At 41.1% G+C, this 14,416-nt stretch overlaps 1 long non-coding RNA gene across 1 annotated transcript in view; it reads left to right on the plus strand.

Annotated features, from left to right (window-relative positions):
• The first annotated feature begins 1,879 nt into the window (after window positions 1-1,879).
• The window catches only part of LOC135974247 (uncharacterized), a 93,182-nt gene continuing 80,645 nt past the window's right edge, over window positions 1,880-14,416 (plus strand). Inside the window, exon 1 of the long non-coding RNA XR_010591472.1 lies at window positions 1,880-2,174. This is a non-coding gene — a long non-coding RNA (uncharacterized LOC135974247). The remainder of the gene's footprint in view (window positions 2,175-14,416) is intronic.

The raw sequence follows: 14,416 nt of genomic DNA on the forward strand, positions 1-14,416 counted from the left end.
TTTTGCTCTGAACATGGGGTGAGGGAGGTAATGAGGACTTCCTGTAGGAGTTTATTCTCAGGAGTGTAGCAATGAAAAAATTAGTTAATACATAAAAGGGTAAGCACATCAGCAGGGACAAAGTGGCTCAATAAGATCAGGTTGTAAGGAAGCTGAGCATACTAAATGATCTGGCTGAATGAGCTTCACAGCCAGTAAGGCAATTAGCCAAGAACCAGCCCCAGACTTGACTGTTCTCAGAGAAATATATGCCAAAGCTTGGCATATGGCTTTTCAGTTAATAAGCACACCCAATGTGAGTGGGTACAGTTCTTGGCAATGCTACTACAGGGGAGAGGAAAAAAAATCACAGCCTCTGAATAGCAGCGATAATAGAAGGTGCAATTAAGCCATGTATGTCAGCTTCCTCTGTAATTTAATTTGTGCTTTGAATTAGTGCTTTACAAATACAGATGTGCAGAAAGTCTGTCTGTTTTTGTCTTTTGCAGTCACATCTGGTGGCAAAAGAACCTTCAAGTTGCTCTCTCCTGAAAATATGATATTTTAAGCAGTTCTGCCCCAATTAAACTATTTACCTTCTCTGTGAGTATGTTTAGGACTAAATCCTTCTTTCCTAATGTGTGCATTGTCATTGAGTTCAAAAAGACTATTCAGTCAGGTGCTGCACATGTGCTTAACGTTAAGAGTATGCTTAATTGCTTGGCTGAATCAGAGTCTAAACCAGCATAGTACTGTCATTAACCCAACCCCCATGATTGCAGGGTCTTTGACAAGAAACAGTCCTCAGAACTCAAACAGATCCATTGCTGAAAAAGTGAACCATTCATTAGGAGTCAAGAGAACCTCTGAAATTACAAGTCTGTATTATATGCTTAATAGCTCCGCTTTAATCCTGAACTTGAGTGCCTTGCTCAGGCAAAATATCCTCTGAAATCTATAAAAATTTTGTTTAAATTATGCAGGATTGAGCTTATCAGTAAATTCTATGGATAAGCATACACAAACTAGATTTCCACCTATGTATGGTATGGCAAAGCAAACAAGAATAGATACAATACAGGGCTAGAGAAGATTAATATTAATCACTGATTTCAAAAACTAACTAGACAACCAGGAATGTTTCCCACTAAATGTCCCTCAGGTGTAATACATAAGTACATTGTTCACAACAAAGGATGCATGTTTTGTTTAAATACAACAACATGAATAAATTTGTCATAATCTGGGATTAGTTATAGAGTGGGTTTTAATAGAAATAGTATTGTGGAGCTGAGATGTGGAGGAGAGATAAAGGAAATGCCAGGGATAGTCAATAGGCAGACTGTGGGCTAAATCCAGACCACTATACGCTTTTGAACAGACCCCCAAATCTTTGTATTTACTTATTTATTTTCCTCTAGAGTCTGGACCTTGACTATACCCTGACAAAGAAATGTGATAAATTGACCATCCTTGCTTTATGATTTATTAAGAATAACATCCATTTTAATGTAGTTTCTTTAGATTGTTACTAGAATATACAAGTATTACCCTTTGACATTATTTACAATCCACAAACTCTGGCCCAAATCCTGCAAATGCTTATGTACATATTTAGCTTGAAGCTAGTAAGTCTATTCAGGGTAATAAAACCAAGCACATTCATAAGTATTTGCTAGGTCTAGGTCTCTGTTTCTGCAAACTGATTCATGTAGATGGGTCCTTGAATGTGTCCACATTCCTACTGCCTTCAATCAGCTTGCAAAATTGGGGCCTAAAACAGCAGTTAAATATACTGGCAGCAGTCATAATTAAAAATTTGTTCAACCTGGTGCTGCTAATAACCTAATTGATATAAAAAGCGGATGAGGGGGTGCGAGGTACAATTCCACAGCTGAGTCATATAGCAGGTCAGTTTTAAAAGAAATAAAATGCTATAGGTAGTGTAGATATATACAAGAAACATTATAGGTCTATAAGAGTAAACTGTAGAGAAGTAGCAGTTATTGACAAATGGTTGCAGAGGATGTCAAGAGTTTGTCTTTAATTTGGATAAAGAGTAATTGCAATAAGAACTAGAACTAAAAACATATGATCATTGGACGGATGAGTTTAGGAGAATACCCAGGGATATCAAGCAGCCAAGCACCAACTAAAAGCAAGAGGAGTAACAAAGAACCCCTGCTCTCTTCAAGGTAATATTGGGGACAGACCACTGGGGAAAGGAAATAAGAGATAGTAACATTGAGGGTGCAGGAAGGGGGAGATGGTGGCGGGATTCATGCAGGATGAAATTGGGGAGGAAAGTTATGAGATAGAAAGGGGCTTTGAAGTGAGAGAGAGATAAGGGAGCCCTGATAGGAGCAATTTCTTTTTGATGAGACAATTTATTTAAAAAAAAAAAAAAAAGAGAGAGAGCTAGGAGTCTGGGAGAACATGTAGGATTTGTATTTGTTCTGCTTAAAGGTAGGGCACTCTTTTCAGTGTCTTTCCCCTTTCAACTCTTCCGCCCCTCCACCCCCAATATAAGGGCTTGTCTACATGAGAAAATTGAACTGGTGTTAATCTTTTGTATGACTTTAAACCAACTAGTAAAACCCTTGTAAACCCCTGTATGGGTGCTTTTATTTTGGCTTAGCTCTTTTTGGGGCATGGGGGCTAAAGATAATTCAGTTGAGAACAGGATTAACCTAACAAAAAGCATGTCCATATAGTGGTGTGCACCAATTTAAGTTTAAAAAATCAGAAGTACCAGTGTAATTGTCCTATGTAGACAAGATCTTATCCACAGAATGAGCATAGAAATGCTCAGTAGCTAGGGTCTGGCAGCCCTCAGGAGGAATGCCTCTTGCTAAAACTTACCTATGCTGTGGGTCTTGGTGAAAACCTGTGGGGGTATTGCTAGGCCAGAAAGGACCAAGGCAGCTGTAAGCAAAATTGAGTTTGAATTCAGCTAAGAAGGGAGAACTTTAGGGTGAGAAGCTTAGACCAAGATCTAGTGGCAGAAATGGGAAAACTAAGGTATTTCAAATTGTGCCTGCTTCGAGTGACTGTAATGCTCAGGTAATAAAAAAGTGTGCTACAAAGTCTTTCACTTCTACGTCATTTAGTGGGACAGAATATATCCTGGTGTTCATACCCTGCATACTCCTGTAAGAATGTTTGTGCAAAGTATGCCTTGAAAAGTGTCATTTGAAAACTCATAATTTGCTGATCATTATTGTCTGGTAAAACATGTGTGACAACGTTGTGTGTGAAGTTATAAAATACCCCTGTATGGTCTTAACTATTTGAGTTAAGAGGGCATATTATTCTCTTAAATGAATAGCAGACTTAGTACAAATATTTTATCTAGGAGAGGGTTGAGCAGTACAAGACATATACTTTGGGGGGAACTCTGAAACTGGGGGTGTGTTGGGATCATCTGGTGAGCGCAGAGTATAACCCAGGTTGCAGTTACACACAGACACTTACGGTGTGGCTTGTGTGCTGGAAGGTTGTTCGTGAGCAGCCCAGATGGAAGCTACTATCGGCAGGATATTGTAAGGGCAAGAGTTGCAGGGAAAAGGTGACAGCCCCACACTGGTCTGGACTGTATGCTGGTATGTCACACTTGGTCAGATGCTATAGCAATAGAGGTCATAGAAGTACTTGAGAAAGAGAGATGGATCCTTTCCATGTTGGTAATGAGTTTGGTTTGATGCTGTGCATTTCTAGTTCATGCTGACCTGCTGTCCATACAACACCAAAGAATTGCCACCCTTGTTGGACAGTGATTGAATGAAGATGGAGGCTTAGCTACCCTTTTGTTCTCTAGAGCTGGCTGCTGCAGGTCTGGTAGAGGCATACTGATGGTGCAATGTGGAGAAGCTGGCAGAGCTGGTACTCCTGCTCTGTGGATAATAAAGGACTTCAGTTTTCAGGATGTAAATCTAGCACCTATCACGGAGATTAAATTCATTTAAATTTTTTAATTGTGTTGAATTTTGGATGACCGTTAAAGCAGTGTGTATGACCAAAGGACACAATGTGCAATTGTGTCCACTTGAGAAATAACAAGACACATATATTTTGATATTTTTCTCTTTTTCATAAGATACAAAACCTATTAAATTGTCATTTTATGCAATATCAAGTTTCAAAACAACAAATAGACCAAATGTATCCCTGATGTAATTCTACTGGAGCCACTAGCTGTTATACCAGAGGTTATATTGGTCCACTTGTGTTCCTCTGGACTTTGGGTGTGTACATCTTTATTCATGATCAAAAAGGCAACACATGAAATCTAATGAAACAGATGGCTATATGTGCAGGAAAAACCTCTAGCAGAAATGCTACAGTATCTTACTTTAGTATATAATCTTAATATTTGTTCCTTTTTATAAAACAAATACTAAACAGATTTCTCAACATCTAGAGGCTAACAGAACCATGAGCAATAGACGGAAAGTGTTTGTGCAAAGCAAATCTCACAAGACAGTCTTGTTTGCTCTTTTTAGGATGAGAACCATAGGGACCAATCCTTTTAATTATTGTAAGCCTAAAACCACTTGTGGGTGGAGGGATTATATATCATGTAATATATTTGGATTATAGTGGAGCTAAGCTTCAGGAGGAGCCCAAACTGGATGAAGGACCTATAAAAGTATGGGTAATGATGAATGGCAATGCAGTTTTATCAGAGAAGGTGCCAGCTGATCAGTGATAAGATCAGTCTTAACACTTATCATTAATGATCTGAAAAAGGGAGTAAGCAGAATGTTAATGAAATTCACACATGTCACTAAACTGATGGAGGCTACAAATGCCACTAAGCACAGAGAAATAATGCAAGTCAAGAGGGTTTTGAGGGGGAAGAAAATAATACTAAAAATACTCTGAAAACATGAAACCTAGCATGTAAAGTCTGGTGTTGCTGGAAGACTCTCTAGAGCCCTCAGATGTGGAATGGTAGCTTTCTCAGCTCTTCACTGAAGGGCAGAATGTGGTCAATATTTGACAAAGACATATCTTCGTCTGACATTTGAGTTAAATTGGTGTTAAACTGTTGTTTTGAACGGTCTGAATATAAACTGCTTCCCCCTTCAATCAGGTCTCATTTGCATGGCTTTTCTATTGTCATCCTACCGGTTCCCCACAGACTTGCTGGGAAACCATGAAAACAAGGCTTCAGTTTTTATCATAAACACTTTCTTGGGGAAAGAGCAAAGCTGTCCTCCTTTGCAGGTCATCTTTAATAGTTCTGTGAAGTGTTTTAGACACTACAGGTAAAACCCTGGCCCCACTGAAGTCAATGTAAAAGTTCCCATTAACTTGACAGGGACATGATTTTCATCGTATGAAATTAGATAAATTAGCTATTTTATTTTTGAAGTAAAATACACACTTTCTTTTTAGTCATATTTCAGTGAATATGTAATTTCAGAGTCTGACAGGTCAACAATATTATGGCAATTGCCAACATAATTTTATGGAAATACTATAGTGTTGCTGACTTTTTTTCATCCAGGAAATAATTGCAGACTCTCTCTTCAAAGGCTAGATAATAGAATTAGCAGAATCGCAGAACTTTCGTGTTCAGATTCTAACAAAGAACTCTGCTAATCAACAGTTCAGATTCACCACTGATGGCTGTTTTTCAGGTTTCACTGTGGTCTAGTAAAAGGATGTTTGCAACATTAACCTCTGGCCAATTACCTATAATTTCCAAACCCTTTCAGACTCCAGAACAAACAGTTCTGCCAGTCTGACTGCATTAAATTATAGATTATTAAAGGATGGTGCAGCCTGTGCAAACCAGCTAGGCTGCTTGGGGAAAGGATTCCTTTGAACTCTTTTTGGTGTGTTGAGACTTTACACTGGCACCTTCTCTGGCCAGTGGCTAAATGTAACCATTTGGCCCTTTGTCTTATCCTACCACTCTTAGCTTTGCACCTTTTCCCATGCAACCCCTGTGCTTGGGACAAACCTGCCACCTTCCTTCAAATACCCCCTTAAGCCCCACTTCTTCTGTTAAACCTTCTTTACCCTATTGCCTTGCATTTAGAAATGGGCTGGAACATAAACAACTTTCTTCAGACTGGGCCAAACCTAAACTCTAGATTCAAAACTTCCTGAACTTGGAGGATTTGTACACCAGAGCTGAATTTTGATTCCTGGGATCATCTCTGCCCACTTTGTCAGCTCAACTTCCTAGCTGTCAATCTTGTTCCTTGTTTTATTTTTGACTGCTTAGATTGTAAGATCTTAGGAATTGGAAATACAGTTGGTTTCTGCCCTAGAATAAGAAAGTACGACTTTCATTAGAATCAGCTTTCACCATGTCTTAATTTGGCCCCTTATCTGATATTTTTTCTTTGTTAAACTGCATAACATCTTGTATTAACTGGCTTTGGAGGACAGGACATTTTGTATAGATGTTAAAATAGAAAAGGCACCTGTAAATGACACTTATGGAATTGGTTAAAAATGAGTGTTCTGAATGATTCACAAGCCTCTGCTTCTCTTGAATATGCCCCTAACCCATAAGCCTTTGGAGTCTATTCATACAATTCATAGCAACGTTGTTAGGGGCAATGAGTGGTGATTTCCTGAGCTCTTCCTTTAACCATGTATTCAACTTAATTGACACAATCTTAGAGACATATATGTCAAATTCTGTGTGTTTTACTAGAAGAAAATTCCATTATGCATATAAAGCTAATAGTCCCCTACATCAGTGGTTCTCAAACTGGGGTCCGTGAGGGTACTCCAGGGGGTCCATGAGTCATGTTTGGGGCTGCTGGCCCCGCTGATCTACTCCTCCCCCCCCCCCCCCCAGTGCCTCCTGCATGCCGTGGAACATCTGTTCTTCGGCATGCAGGAGGCACTAGGAGGGAGTGGCAGGAGCGGGGAGGGGACAGAAAGAGGTGTGGAAGAGGGGGAGCAAAGGTGGGAAGGGGTTGGCCTTGGGGGATGGGGTGGAGTGGGGGCAGGGCCTGGGTTGAGCACCCCTGGGGAAAATTAGAAGCTGCTTGGGAGTCCACAATTTTTTAAATCAAAATGGGGGTCCTTGGATTGCTAAAGTTTGAGAACAGCTGCCCTACACCATCTCCAGCAATTCCTTCCAGAGTAATTTAAAATGAAAAATGAGTGAATCTACATGCAGTAATGGAAAACTTTTTCAAGATGATGTCTCTTACATAGCTTAATTCCTAAATGTGGTTATTAACAGCCAAGCCTTTCTAAATCAAGGCAAAAGATTGCTATTGACTTCAACAGGTTTTGGAGCAAGCCCTCATAATCCATACTGGGAATGAAATTTACATTACCTTCTCATTCAAAGTGTGTGAGAGAAAAATGACGGTAAGGCATACAGAAGTTAGTGTTTGATACATACATTTTTACCACTTGCTGCTAAATGTAAAATATTTTTGTCCCCACTAAGACTATACTAGTTTTTCAAAACAACCCCCAAACTTCCAGATGTTTGATTTAGACAGACGTAACTGACTCTCCACTATATCAGTGCCCACATGTAAGTAATAAGTGGGGAAAATACTCTAACACATGAAGGACAAGGATTTAATTTGGGGAAGTACGAACTTGCATTGCTTGATCTGTGACTCTTGGCAACCTCTACCACCCACAACTTCCTTTTAGCTATTGGCAACCTAACCTTTCTGGGTCTAATGAAGTTTGTTTGTTTGTTTATTTATAATAAACAGAGAAGTGAGTTTACCTGGAGGTATGGATGTTGCTGATTTAGATTGTGTATGGTTTGGCATTTTTTTATTCCATATGTGATCTGATAAAATTGAAATTGAATTGTATTGAGTTCACTTGAAGATAATGAGCAGAAAGAGAATTTACCAGTTCACGTAATTACGTCCTTCTGAGGATGACCAGATGAGATTCTGTCAAAGGCTTCATTCCAATTTGTCTGATAAGGGTCTAGTTCTTTTACAATATGAACCAATTTAACTTAGGTCATTGCTTTGCCTTTATGGAATGGCATAATTCCGTATCAATCTATATGACTGCCCTAACAAGGTCCCTCCAAGAACCTATAAAATAAATTAGCCTAGAGAGCTATCCATCAGAGTTCAGCTTTGTCATTTTGTAGTGATGATGTATTTCTAGACTTTAACTCTACTTTAGAGAATAAAACCAAAACTGAGAAATGCTGGAGTAGCACAGAAAATGGAAAGGAGTAGGGAGTAGCTAAACTAGGGGCTTGGCTACACTTGTGAGTTATAGTGCATTAAAGGAGCCCTGGGCGCACTAGCTCACTACCCGTCCACACTGGCAAGGCACGTAGAGCGCTCTGACTCCACGGTTAGAGCGCTCCTGGTAATCCACCTCGGCGAGTAGAATAACATTTGCTGCGCGCCCGCTGGAGCACCCCAGCGCCAGTGTGAACGAGGTGTTGCATTACTGCACTCTGATCAGCCTCTGGAAATGTCCCATAATCCCCTTAAATCAAGTGGCCACTCTTGTCATTGTTTTGGATATGCCCTTTGAAAGCTCCATTTGACCGCCGGCATGCTTATCTGCTCCGAGACAAAGCAACCGTTACTGTGGAATGCTGTGAGAGAGAGAGAGAGGCGGGGGGGGGGGAGGGAAGGGGGAGGTCTGCTGCTGTCTAAACTTACAAGAGAGCATGCTGACATGCTCTCATCCCCCCCCCCCCAAAAAAAAACCCACTCTCTCCCTCCACATATACATAACACACTCCCTGTCACACTCCACCCCACCCCCACATTTGAAAAGCACGTTGCAGCCACTTGCATGCTGGGATAGCTACCACAATACACTGCTCTCTGGGGCCATTGCAAGAGCTGCTAATGTGGCCATGTCAGTGTGCTGTCAGCTGTCAGTGTGGACAGACTACAGTACTTTCCCTACTGCGCGCTATGAAGCCTGGTTTAATTCAAGTATCAGAGGGGTAGCCGTGTTAGTCTGGATCTGTAAAACCGATGCATCCGACAAAGTGGGTATTCACCCACGAAAGCTCATGCTCCAATACGTCTGTTAGTCTATAAGGTGCCACAGGACTCTTTGCTGGTTTAACTCAAAGCACTCTACATCTGCAAGTGTAGCCATGGCCTACATCAGGGTGTTTATTTTGTAATTGTATTAAGGCTCAACACTGCATTAAACCAGTGGAGGGTCCTTCCTACATACATAGGATGTTCTCATGTGAATTTTGCCTGACACATTGCTACATTTTCATATCTATGCAGCTGGATAGCACGTTTTGATGATTGTACTCTTCTACCTTTTCAGGGCTGGCTTAAAAATTGTTGTCCCCTTCTCATGATGTCGTGAGAAAATCCAATAATTCCTTCTGCTAAAAGGATAGTGAATTTTATTGACTCTCACCATCTCTCAACTTAACTTTGTCAATGTTGAATGACTTTAATGTCCTCTCTGGCTATAAGGAAACTTTCACTTAGGCAAGGTAGGGAAGTATTTGTCTTTCTGAAAGAAATCTGCACAAACATCATATGAGCTGTTTACTGGTTGACCAAACCAAAAGACAGACACCTCCCCCCCCCCCAAATGATTTTTCAATAGGTGTATGACACATACAGGTTTGTAAAATAGAAACATAATTTTTGATGGATGACTAGTCAGATAAGAATTTTATTACAAGGATACCCTGACTAAATAAACCTTCAGGACATATAACCTGCAATTTAGTCTGTGAATTAAATGTCAGTGAAATGTTTATTCCTAGACTACTCCACAGAAAATTGTAAGAAATACTGGTAAGTTTCTACACCTGTTACTGAATGGAATCCACTTACATAAATAAAACGCATTTGCTGTAGATGGGGACCTGTATAGCTGAGAGCTGTTACTGAGTGTGCTGCAATCTGTAATCATAAAATAATGCATTTCTCTCTCTCTCGTGTGTGTGTGTTATGTAGCAATTACTGTCTTTGAAACTGTGAAGGGAGGTAGATGAGGGACAAAATGCAAAATAATGTACCTGGAAAATCTGAGAAAATACATTGATTTCACTATAGTGGAATAATAAAACCTCAGAAAAGAAGACAACTATATGACACAAGTTCCTGTAAAAGAAGTTGGGACCTCAACATTCAATTTTTTTTAAAGGTCCATTTCTTTTGTCTAGCCTTCTATTGTTGATTGACTACAGCTCTGTTTTCTCCCATCCTCCTGTCTTATCCTTAAATGGTTTGTGTTGCATCTGTCCAATTTAAGCAGTAATTATTGACATAGGCATGTGTTTAAACTCTGTTTTTTATAAAGTGCTGTGTATGCATAATGTGCTGTAAGAATAATAGATTTATCTAAATATAGTGGGTGGGATTTTCTAAAACACCTGGTATTGTCCTACCTCCCCTCCCATTGATGTCATTGGAGTTTTACCAGACTTCTACCTATATAGCCCCCATTACTGTAGAATCTGAAGGCCACACAGAGAGACTGTGACTCACCCAAGGTCACACAAGAAGTCTGTGGCAGAGGTGGGTTAAATCAGGGTTTCATGGGTTCCAGGTTAGGGCCCTAACCACTGGACTGTCCTTTCTCTCAAGGGAATATTGGCCATCACTGAGCTCTTTTGAAAATCCCACTCAATGTCGGTGTAATAGCTTTGTAGCATTGGTACTCATCTACTGTTTGATAAAGCAGGTACTTAGAAGTGGTGACTATGCACAGATTCCTCTTGTCTTTGATAATTTACTTCACACATTAATTGCTTTACAAAAAGACATTTTTCTAAAATTTCCCTTAGTACTTGACCCTTACATTGAAACTAAGTATCTTGTTAATGAGTTTATTTCCCTTCACTATGTCCTTCAAAATTATATACACCACTTATTTTCTTCTCTCCTAGTGAATATGAATCTAATTTTCATAACATCTGATATCACCCTAGAAACCCAAGGCCAAATTTAATGATAATGAAAATGGTGTAAATTTTATGTTGTGTATCAGCTGGTTAGCTAATTAGTGTAAGTAGTTTAACAAATCCGTGTAAATTACTTTGAGGACCAAATTCAAGCCCTGGGGTAAGAATATAACTTCTATTGAAATCCATTTGGCCCTGGAATTGGTGAGGATGGAAAATCAGCTAGTTTGGGGAAAGGGTTTGTCTCTCTTTTGTTAATTTTCCTACTCCATCCCCTCCTCCTCCTTCCATGCTTCTGGGACTAAATTCTGCTCTACTATAACTAGTGTAAATCTGCAGTAGTTCAACTGACCTCAGGGAATGTCTTTACTGATATTGAGGCAAGTTACGCCACTCTGCTACTTTCACCTATTGTCTCATGAACTCACACCAGTGATTTCAAACTATTCAGATTATTTCAAACTGAATCACATTTTTGCCCTTTTCAGTAGATATTTTGACTGGGAAGTCTCAGTTAGTGTAATTTAGCATAGCTCCATTGACTTCAGTGGAGGTATAAAGATTGGGACCAGATTCTGGTTCATCAGTTCATCAATATCTTTCCTTTCATGATGCCCAGAGTTTTGCATTAGTTCTTTATGCAGTGTCTTACTCAGCAATGTTCTGACTTGGGGTTTTATTTACAAATCAGCATTTTGTTTGCTAACTTAATTTGCTTTCAGATATTGTGCTGATGGTTTGAACTATATCTATTCACTATTACCCCAAATCCTCTCCCTGGTTAGTGGCTTATAGCTTGTAATTATTAAAGCATAATAGTGTTGCCCTTTGGCCTGAGTGGTTAGCTTAAAATTCAGAGCCTTGCAGGATTGTTTTGGTTAACATGAGAAATTGGTTATGTAAGTCTGCTATATTTTTGTTGTACTCTTGTTTTAATTACAAAAATACATGCACAAAATTCTGTTTCCTTGACTATGGTGGAAACGAACAGCATGCAGTTTCATTGCTCAGAAATCCCCATGTCTGATACTTCAGTGAGCTTGAAGGACTGTTTCTTTGCTTGCTTTCACACAGGGCCGGCTCTGGCTTTTTGGCCGCCCCAAGCGGTGTGGGCGTGGGGAAAAAACCCGGGGCGGCCAGAACGGCAAAGGGAGGGAAAAAAAACAACAACCTGCAGCGTGGCCGGAGCCGGGGTGCAGGGGGACTCCCTGCGCTGCAGATGTGCCCCGGCTAGTGGGGGGTGGGACGGGGAAAGAGAGAGAAGGGGGGCAGCCAGGGCTTCAGCGGGGCACTGCCGGGGCTGCCTGCCAGGAGGGCTCCGCGCTGCTCCGCTCAGCTGGGAAGGAAGGACGTGGACTGCCCTGCCAGGCTTGCTGCCGGGCTTGCTGTCCGCCGCCGCCCCCTACAGAGCGGAACAACAACAAAGAAAAGAAAAGAAAAAGTGGCCGTGCCGCCCGAGGATTGGGCGGAATGCCGCCTCCTACAAGCTGCCGCCCCAAGCACCAGCTTGCTCGGCTGGTGCCTGGAGCCGGCCCTGCTTTCACGGGTGTGTTCGGAACTCCTCTCCTCCTTGCTTTCTCTGCCAAGACACACAGGCAGTTATCAATATCCTAGCCCCTGTTTCTGCAGCCAAGAGAAACCCCTGAGTTCACACAGCTTAGCTCTGACCTACCAGATGTTCTAGTGCCTGGGGCCACCCCCTCTCCAAAATACACACTCTTGTTTTTACTTCTTAAGGGGACTTGACTGATCCTTGTGTTGAGCCTGTGTATGCTTGGCACACTCTTGTTTTTAATGAGGTCTGTGGTGGTCCTTGGATCAGAGATTCCCATAATGGCAGCCATTAGCATCTTTCAGCATAACATTTTTATTTATAAAATGTGCCATATCAGCAACTGCAATCCAGTGAAAACACATAAATCTGCCTTTTTAGAAACCAAAAAAAAGGGGGGGGGGAGGAAATCTCCAAATCAAACCTCATTTCACCTTTTCTCCCCCCATAATTTGTTCTAAAACATTTCAACCTGCTTTTGCCATTTGTTTTCCTTTCTTCTCCCCTGCCACCATGGATCCAGTTCTTTCCTCTTTGGTATTGGCCACTTATCTCAATTTCATATTACTTGGGAAGATGCATACCTTGCTTCACATTGTCTTCCAAGTCATTGCTCATATCATGCAAAAACAATGGAAGATAAACAAATTAGGGCTGTGGGACTGGGCCTATAGTGAGAGGAACACGACTTGGGCCCAGCACTATTATTTAGAAGATGAGATAAGGAGTTGGGACTTTGGGTTTCTAGACTTGGCTCTCCTGCCACCTATAGTGTGATTTAAATTTATCGGGGTCTCAGTTTGCTTATCTATATATATATAATGGTATAAAAATGCCTATTTAATCCAAAAGGAAGTTGCAAACTTTAGTGTTTGCACAGCACATGGAGTTCCTCCGAGAAAAGGTCTGAAGGGATAAGAAATTAAATGTAATCCCAAATACTTGCTGGCAGTGCTTAATTTGTAATGAAAGAGGTGCCTGTGGTCAAGCAATCTTTTTACGTCCATAATTGATGTGGCAAGTCCAGAAGTGCTGGGGCTATAAACTGCCAAGCCTAGAGGTGCTGGGACTCTGTCCTGGCAAGCCCTGGTACAAATTAAGCACTGCTTGCTTTCCTCTTCTACCAAGACAATTTTATATCCAATGAGTTATAGTTAACTCAGTTATTTGCCAGGGATGAAAAGCTGAATTTTCCACACATTTGATTATTCAATTGGGAAGGGTTTGGGTGGGAACAATGGGCTAATTTACTGATTCAAATACAGAAGGCTCGTAGTTGATGAGGCATAGGTGTGGTCTTGCTGTTTTTCATCTTAGTCCCACCTGGATGTAAAGTATCACGGTAGAACTGGTAGGGCAAAGCAATTCCAAAGGACCGTTAATAAAAAGGTAGCAAAATTGCCTTCTTTCAGGGCTAGATATTGAATCACAACCTGATTGTGTGCCATTACCCATGTTTATGTAGGGAGGATAATGCTCGCTAATTGGAAAACTGGATTTTTATGTTTCTTAAGGATATCTTATCATGGTTAAGTGGAATGGTTCTCCATGGGGATGCATACACAGCAAAGAAAAACCCACAGCTGGCCCATGCCAGCTGGCTTGGGCTATGGGGCTGTTTCTTTGCTGTTTAGACTTCTGGATGTGGGCTGGAGTCAGGGCTCTCGAACCCTCCCACCTCACAGCATCCCAGAGCTCCGGCTCCAGCCTGATCCCGGAAATCTACAAAGCAATGAAACAGTTCTGCTGCCAGAGCCCTGTGAGCGTGAGTTGGCTGGTATGGGCCAGCCACGGGTGTCCACGCTAGAAGGTTTGGCCGGGAATGATTAAGCAATCTGCTGATGTGTCTGTGGTGGTTCCCTGTAGTTATCGTTCTGGCCTCTTTTTCGATAACTTTTTCAGAGCTCTGGGAGCAGGTGTGCTAAGGAAAATCAGGAGAGGAACCTATTGTTGTGCACAGTGTCCACTCCCCACCCCAAAATATTTCCCCTCAATGGTATGACTTTGCAGCTGCTTCT

The sequence above is a fragment of the Chrysemys picta genome, chromosome 11 (assembly GCF_011386835.1).
Source record: "Chrysemys picta bellii isolate R12L10 chromosome 11, ASM1138683v2, whole genome shotgun sequence".
Lineage (NCBI taxonomy): Eukaryota > Metazoa > Chordata > Testudines > Emydidae > Chrysemys > Chrysemys picta.